Source organism: Danio rerio, chromosome 22 (genome assembly GCF_052040795.2).
Source record: "Danio rerio strain M-AB ecotype USA chromosome 22, GRCz13ab, whole genome shotgun sequence".
In the NCBI taxonomy this organism is placed as follows: domain Eukaryota; kingdom Metazoa; phylum Chordata; class Actinopteri; order Cypriniformes; family Danionidae; genus Danio; species Danio rerio.
In genome coordinates, this window is record NC_141042.1 from 6,411,892 (window position 1) to 6,420,000 (window position 8,109).

The 8,109-nt window shown below is 36.6% G+C and overlaps 1 non-coding gene across 3 annotated transcripts in view; it reads right to left on the reverse strand.

The window, feature by feature from the left end:
• Positions 1-264: 264 nt before the first annotated feature.
• The window catches only part of LOC100331974 (uncharacterized), a 34,642-nt gene continuing 26,797 nt past the window's right edge, over positions 265-8,109 (reverse strand). For all 3 annotated transcript variants that reach the window (XR_015521482.1, XR_015521481.1, XR_015521480.1), the window contains 3 exons: positions 6,755-7,066; positions 6,190-6,504; positions 265-4,273 (listed from right to left, as the gene is read on the reverse strand). This is a non-coding gene — a transcript (uncharacterized LOC100331974). The remainder of the gene's footprint in view (positions 4,274-6,189; positions 6,505-6,754; positions 7,067-8,109) is intronic.

An 8,109-nucleotide genomic window follows, 5' to 3' on the forward strand; every position in this document is an offset into this window, starting at 1 on the left:
ATGCACCATAAGTTAACATGAGCTAACAATGAACTACTGTATTTTCATTAACTAACATTTAATAACATGAATAAATACAGTAGTAAATGTATTGTTCATTGTTTATTCATCTTAGTAAATGCTTTAATTTTAACTAATGAACCTTATTGTAAAGTGTGACTGTTATTTTGAGAATTAAATTTTTGGATATTTAGCCTGAATACACATTATGATTATAAAGTTAAGTATTGTCAACCCCTCAGCCAATCACACAATCACATGAGGTTCTTTGCATATTAAAAAAAAACAAAAAAACATTTTATTTAATGATACATGGCAGAACATGCAAAGTTTCAATAACACCACCAAATTGTACATTACAAATATAATAAAAAAAAAAAAATTGAAAACATTTATTGTTATGACTTTTTTTTTTCTAATTTAAAGGAATAAAATGTCAAAGGTTTACATTAATCTGTTGGGTTAATCTGGTCTTAGCTTTACATTGTAAAGCATCAGGCGTATTTTTTGCCTTTGTCAACCTATATTACACACATTGGTTAATACTGTTAGGAAATTTCTCTAGCACCAGGGAGATTTATAAAACAGAAAAATGTAAAAAGTATTATATACATAATAATAAAACAGAAATTCTTAAAAGCCTTTGTCGCTTCCCTTGTTTGCTCTCTCTCTCTCCCTCTCTCTCTCTCTCCTAAGAAGCCAGTAACTCAAGTGGTAATAACTACCAAAAAAAAAGGTAATAAATCTTACAAAACAAAGATAACATTTACTCCCTTAAATGTACAAAAAAAGATTTTTTTTTTTTTTTAAGCGTCAACTTATCCAGCATTACACTGTTTTACACAGTGGATGCCCTTCCAGCTGCAACTCAGTATTAAAAACCACCCATACACACACATACACTATGGCAAATTTAGCTTATTCAATTCACCTATAGCGCATGTGTTTGGACTGTGGGGGAAACCGGAGCACCCGGAGGAAACCCCCACCAACATGGAGAGAACATGCAAACTCCACACAGAAAATGCCAACTGACCGAGCCGAGGCTCGAACCAGTGACCTTCTTGCCGTAAGGCAACAGCACTACCCACAGAGCCATCATGCCACCCTTAAAACATAATGCAAAAAAGCAAGAGAAAGAAATAAAGGGAAAAAAAACTAAAAAAATTGGCTAAGTCATCCCATGACAGAATCTCCTGGAAATCACAAAAGCCTTTCCCTAGTTACATTGTTGGTAAGACACGTTAGGCTGAGGGACCCTAAAAGGCAGACACATTATTGCATTATGTATCAAGAATATAATATTGTACCATGTAAATTTAATTGAGCATATTTTAAAAAATTAACAACATCAGCTAAATGTATTGACTGAAGAACACCAGAAGATGAAACCACAAACAACTGCATTCTGTTTAGCAGGAATTGGAAGTCTAGAAATCAAAAAAGAAAAGTAATGATTCAATATAATGGAGCAACTGTGTCAGTAGTAAAATGTTCCAAAACAGTGTTTTGTTCATTTTAAGACTAATTGTGATTGTATGCCAGTAACCAGGGGTCTGTTCTTCGTACCTTACTTAGCAGAACTGTTGCTATGACAACAACTCTCGGATGAGTTTTGAAAAACTAAACGATCCTGGATTGTCAAATCATTGAAGGATTCGGATTTCTGCTTTCCAATCTGTCTCATCATGGACCAACGTTTATCCTTTTCATCATCCTGTTTCTCAGTATTTAACTGTGAATTGATTTTAATTAATGAATAAGTTAACACATTGCTTAATTTAAGAATGTTCAGTGCATTTGCCTGTCTTTATAACTATTTTCAGGAGCCAGCAAACTAGGTCAGAGGTCATGGAGACCTTGAGTGGAACTGAGGGCTGAGGACTGGAAGCAACTGTTTCTATTGTTATTTCTACGAGTTAATACTGTTCAAAATGTCTAAAAGTTATTTTGCTATTTTTACGGTTAAATCTTTTAAAACGGTTAAATCTTTTAAAGTGAACATTTACTAATGTATGACCAACTAAACTTCTCTGACCACATTTCTAGAACTGCTCGATCGTGCAGATTTGCACTCTATAACATCAGAAAGATCCGACCCTTCTTATCTGAACATGCAGCTCAACTCCTTGTTCAAGCTCTTGTTCTCTCCAAACTGGATTACTGCAACTCTCTACTAGCTGGGCTTCCAGCTAACTCTATCAAGCCTCTTCAACTGCTCCAGAATGCAGCAGCACGAGTTGTCTTCAATGAACCTAAACGAGCACATGTCACTCCGCTGCTAGTCCATTTGCACTGGCTGCCAGTTGCTGCTCGCATCAAATTCAAAACTCTGATGTTTGCCTACAAAGTGACTTCTGGCCTAGCACCGTCTTATCTGCACTCACTTCTGCAGATCTATGTGCCCTCCAGAAACTTGCGTTCTGTGAATGAACGTCGCTTCGTGGTTCCATCCCAAAGGGGGAAGAAATCACTTTCGCGAACGTTCACGCTCAATCTGCCCAGTTGGTGGAATGAACTCCCTAACTGCATCAGAACAGCAGAGTCACTCGCTATTTTCAAGAAACGACTAAAAACTCAACTATTTAGTCTCCACTTCACTTCCTAATCTGCAATTGCCTCTCTGAATATCACACTAACTGTACAAAAAAAAAAAAAAATAAAAAATACTAATACTACTAATACTTCCCTTCTTAGACTTTACAGACCTGAAACTTGCCTTTAGTACTTATTCATTGTTGCTCTTAGTTGTGTAAATTGCTTCCTTGTCCTCATTTGTAAGTCGCTTTGGATAAAAGCGTCTGCTAAATGACAAAATGTAAATGTAAATGTAAGTGATTTTATTCAAGATAGACTTTGTGTAGTAAGAATATAACTGTCTGAATGTAGATTATACTGGTTTTTAAACAATTTGATAAAGACGGCTGACAGTACACTCAGCCTTGGATAAGAAACAGATTATACTTTATGTGTGTGTGTTCTATTTGATTGTTGATCCGTTTCACAGGTCTGGAGTCAGCTCTAATCAGTCTAAAGGGTGTCTGACGTTTATGTTTAGATATTGTTCAGAATTGTACGCACGAACCTCACGTGGAAATGTTCCTAGTCTCTGTGTTTTAACCAATCAGGTTAGAACACCTGTATGTATGATGCAGTTAATGATGTGAGAGTATAATTGTTATTGATTGGTGATTGTAAGCAGAGCGGCCTAGGAACTCATTGCGAGTGTTGAAGCTGGCTTCTGCTGATGAAACTGCAAACTATCTTCAGTCAACCTGATTTATTTATTTAAATCTCTGACTCCGGCTCTTCTTCATCTACCAGACTGGTCATTCTTTGGGTTAAACTGTAAACTATCCCTACATCATCAATAACCAAATCCAGCTAACTGAGTAAACCATGTACAAAGAACAGACCCCTGGATAACGAAGCTTGCATATGAATGTTAGAAAAACTAGAAAAGCTTGCATAGTTATCATTGCTTCATATGTTCTGAAAAAAAAAATATTGATTATAAGTGGGAGTTTTAATAGTTTAAGCAATGGCAGTGTTGCCATGTCCACTTATTTTAAGTGACCACAGGGTAGTTATTTTGGTTGTAAATCTTATTAAATTGTATATACCATTTTAATTCAGCCACCACAGCAGAATGAACCGCCAATTTATCCAGCATATATTTTATGCAGCAGATGTCCTTTCACTCATACACTACGGACATTTTAGCTTACCCAATTCACCTGTATCACATGTGTTTGGACTGTGGGGACAACTGGAGCACCTGGTGGAAACCCAGGGGGGAACATGCAAACTCCACACAGAAACACCAACTGACCCAGCCGAGGCGATCTTCCTGCTGAGAGGCGACAGCACTACCTACTGCACCACCGTGTCACCTTAATTCTTTTTTAAAATATACATTTTCTTAAAAATAGTTTTTCTTCTTCCCTTTTCAGGATCTGGCAACATGAATAAGGCAAAGTTTGTAACTTTATCCTCGTGATTATTTCCCTTCTGTGCCACATACACAAGAGAAACAAATCTATGATATACATTAAATAAAATGTTACATTACACCAGGATGCCGAATTGGAGTGTGGGGGCGGGAAGAGAGTAGAAGGGCACTCCTAGAACCCCTCAGAAATGTAGAAGGTCCTGTCCAAACACAAAATCTCTGTGGTTTCCATCTGTGGTGACTGGAATTAAATACTGTCACTGAAGTGTTCCTGCTACAACAAAGCTTCTTCCTCTTGCACATTTCCGAATCCAGCAGGATCTGAAAGAAATCCAGCAGGACAAATGATGACAATAAAGAAAAGCTCGGATTTTGTATATGGACGATACTTTGATCAGTGAAAAATGTGTAGCATTTAATATACATTAGGTCTCAAGTCAGTGTATTTAAAAAAAGACATATCAAGATTTTCTACAATTTCAATCTTATTCAGAGGATTTTTTAAAGTACAGTTAGTTATTAACTATAACAGTAACACAAATTCTGAAGTTTCTTCTGCAAATAAAAATATGTATTTACATAAAATAAGTCCCAAATAGCATACTTGTGCACTATTCTACACCATTTTGTTGTATAGATAGTATAAGTAGTGCATTCACACTGAAAATTCTGAAACAAGTAAGTGGATTTTGTCCTATAGGTGCACTTTTGACTTTTGATTATTATGTTATTATGTCTCATCCTGATAGTGAATGCAATTGTACTTATAACAGGTGTTATTTGGTAGTCTGGTGATTCAATCATTTGAAAACGTTGTTTGTTAATCGTAGACTGGAAAACAGTTTAAATTATTTTGTTGTTAAAAAAATTTTAGTGTTTCATATGGTATGAAATGCAAACTCACTAAATTAATGCACTGCACAATGAGTTTAAAAGTGCATAATCTCTATAGTGTGTCATTTGACCACACACACACACAGATGAAAATACTTCAAAATTATTTACATATTTATATTACCTATATTTCATGTATAAATAAACCTTTTATGCACAATACACGCAAACATAGTATGCAAGCAGAAATAATTTAACTTATTTGTATTTTATTTCATAGTTTAAATTCAATTCAATTCAATTCAGCTTTATTTGTATAGCGCTTTTACAATGTAGATTGTGTCAAAGCAGCTTCACATAAATGGTCATAGTAACTGGAACAGTGTAGTTCAGTAACTGGAACAGTGTGGTTCAGGTTTTAGTGTTTAAGTTCAGTTCAGTTCAGTTTAGCTCAGTTCAGTGTGATTTAATCATTACTGAGAGTTCAAACACTGAAGAGCAAATACATCGATGCGTAGCTCTACCAATCCTGAACCATGCGAGGCAGTGGCGACAGCGGAGAGGGAAAAAAAACTTCACCTGATGGGAGTGAAGAAAAAAACCTTGAGAGAACCAGACTCAGTTGGGCACGACCATTTTAATTTCTCCGCTGGCCAAAAGTCTTGTGCAGAACTTCATTCGCCGTGGTTTAAATGAACAATATATAAGATTTTATTTTGTAAACATCCAAAAAACACTTGAACAGTGTTATATGTTATGCTGACTTTTGTATTTACGTTATCCCAAATGTTTGTTCAAATGCTCTGTGTGTTCATGCTAATGATGTTACATACACTATTTCTGGTTTGGTTTTTATATAAAACAGCAGCGAGCCTTCAATATGTAACGTGTTTTATTAGACTGCACAGAGCAGCATTAAATGTATTTAGTCAGTTATGTGATAAAACAGTGTGGCTTCTTCTCCATGTGATTACAAGCAGAAAAACTTGAAATGGACTGTGGCATAATAAAAGCTCTGCTAATTTAGTTCCGCGTAATGTTTGTCTCTCATTAGCAATTACTTCAGCACTCTCAATTTGCTTTCTTTCTTCGTAAGATGAATACCACAACTCCCATGATTCCACACTCACTTATGCTATCATCAAACTATGCCTTTGTTTGTTGTGACTATGCACCCTCTAAAGGCAAAAAAAAAATATCACATACTATGCGCTCAACAGAATTCAGTATATTGTTGTCATATAACTCATTCATTGTCCTTCCCTGTTTTTCAAAATAATCACCATATTACCTGAAAGTATTTGATTAGGACTGGAACTGAACAACAGGAAGAAGAACCGCCATGATCTAAATGACTGGCACAATGTTAATCTAAAATAAGGCCATTATTAAAAACTACTCACCAGAGATGGTAACAATGAATAACTTGACTGAGGTCTTTCCACTTCTGATGATTTCTAGTTTATACTGTCCAGAGTCTGTGGTTCTGGTGTCTTTGATGGTCAGAGATCCAGTCCGTTGATCAAGCTTCATTCTGTTTCTGAATCTCCCACCTGGACCAGGAAGCGTATTGGACTCTCTAGCCCCCCCTTTGGTTTTAGCTATAACAGAGGATTCATCTCCAAACTTCCACAGTACCTCATCATCTGGCTGTAGTTCAGTATCGGTCTTCAGGATGATTAATTTGTCCATCATCACCAACACTGACATTGCGTTATCTGTCACAACAGCACAGAAACAAGCAGATTTTTATTATTTTTTTTTAAATAGGCCATACTGAAAAGCAGCAACAGCAACATGTAATATACATTTTGCAATGAATCTAATACAAAAATAATAAGCTATAAATAATTCTTGAATTTTTTTGACAATTTTTTTTGCCAAAAAATATATATGCCAATTTACTAGTATTATTGTGTGAAAGTGGCTTTTGCTACACCTTAAGACTTGGAGTTAAGTGTTACTCACCAAAGAAAGTAAGGTGAAATCTCCTGAATAAGGTTTTTGCATTTCTCCTGATCTTTAATTTATAATATCCAGTGTGTGCTGTTCTGGTGTTTGTGATGTTGAGATCTCCTGTCGTCTTGTCCAGCATTAATCGGTCCCTGAATCTCCCATCAGGTCCATGATAATAGATGATCTCTCCTGTGTCTTTGATTTCGGCTATGGGAGTGTTTTCATCCCCAAACGTCCACAGTATCTGATTTCCTGTCTGTAACTGAGCATTACTCAGTAGAGCGACACTAACTTCTTCCATCAACCAGAGTGACTTCACCGGATCTGTATAGGCAGAACACAGGAATGGTAGAAATAGAGAAATTACAACAACAAACCCAACAACCGCATAAAATGATCAAAATCAGCAGCATCACTTGCTCTAAATCTGGTACCAACTCATAATTGAAACCTGCTAAACACTGATCCTCTCAGTATCTGATGTACAGTTGAAGTCAAAATGATTAGCCCTCCTGTAAAACTTGAATTCTCTTTAAATAAATAAATAAACAAATGATCAGCACTGTTTAGTTTTCTTGGTCATCACATCTTTATATTCGACTTGCATTGCTCTGTGAAATCAGCATATCTATTATTTATAGTTGTTACATTCCTGTACATTTCTGTGTTGCGTAATTATTATTTATATATATATATTTTTTCTCGCTAGTCTCTTTCTCTCTCTCTCTCTGTGCTCGCTTGCTCTCTACCTCTCTCCCGCTTCCACTTATACAGTGGCTCCGATTGGCTACCGCTGCCCAGCTGTTTGCCGTGCCCCCCTTGACGTCATCTAAGGTCTCCAATCCAGCCGCTGCCACCGTGGCATAAAAGTGGTGACAGGACGCTACTCTGGAGGCCCTGAATTTCTGTGTTGTGCTGTGTGTCTGTGTTTTTTGATATATGTCTACTGTGTGTTACAATTTGGTATCTGTCCGTTATTTGTTCTCCATTTGTCTACCGTCTGTGTCATGCGCATCTGAGGTTGGAGAGTGGGACAGGTAAGAATGTCGTGCGACATACATTGTGCACAAGTAGCTTGAAAATCTCTGTATTAGACACACTAGGTAAGGGGCGTGCTCCACCCACTGTACTTTTGGTTTTCCCATCAGAGATCAGCGTAGGTTAGGTAGTGCGTATTAGACGCGAAGATTTCTTTTCAATAACTTCTGCATTTTTATTTTGGATAGATAGGGTAGAGATTGGGCCAAATAGATTGCTTTTGTTTTATTTATTTTTATTGTTTGGATGCCGCCCGCGTCTCATTTCTCCAACTCTCCCATATCTGGTCAAACATCTTAGGTCATTTGTTATCTGTGAAATTCAATGTC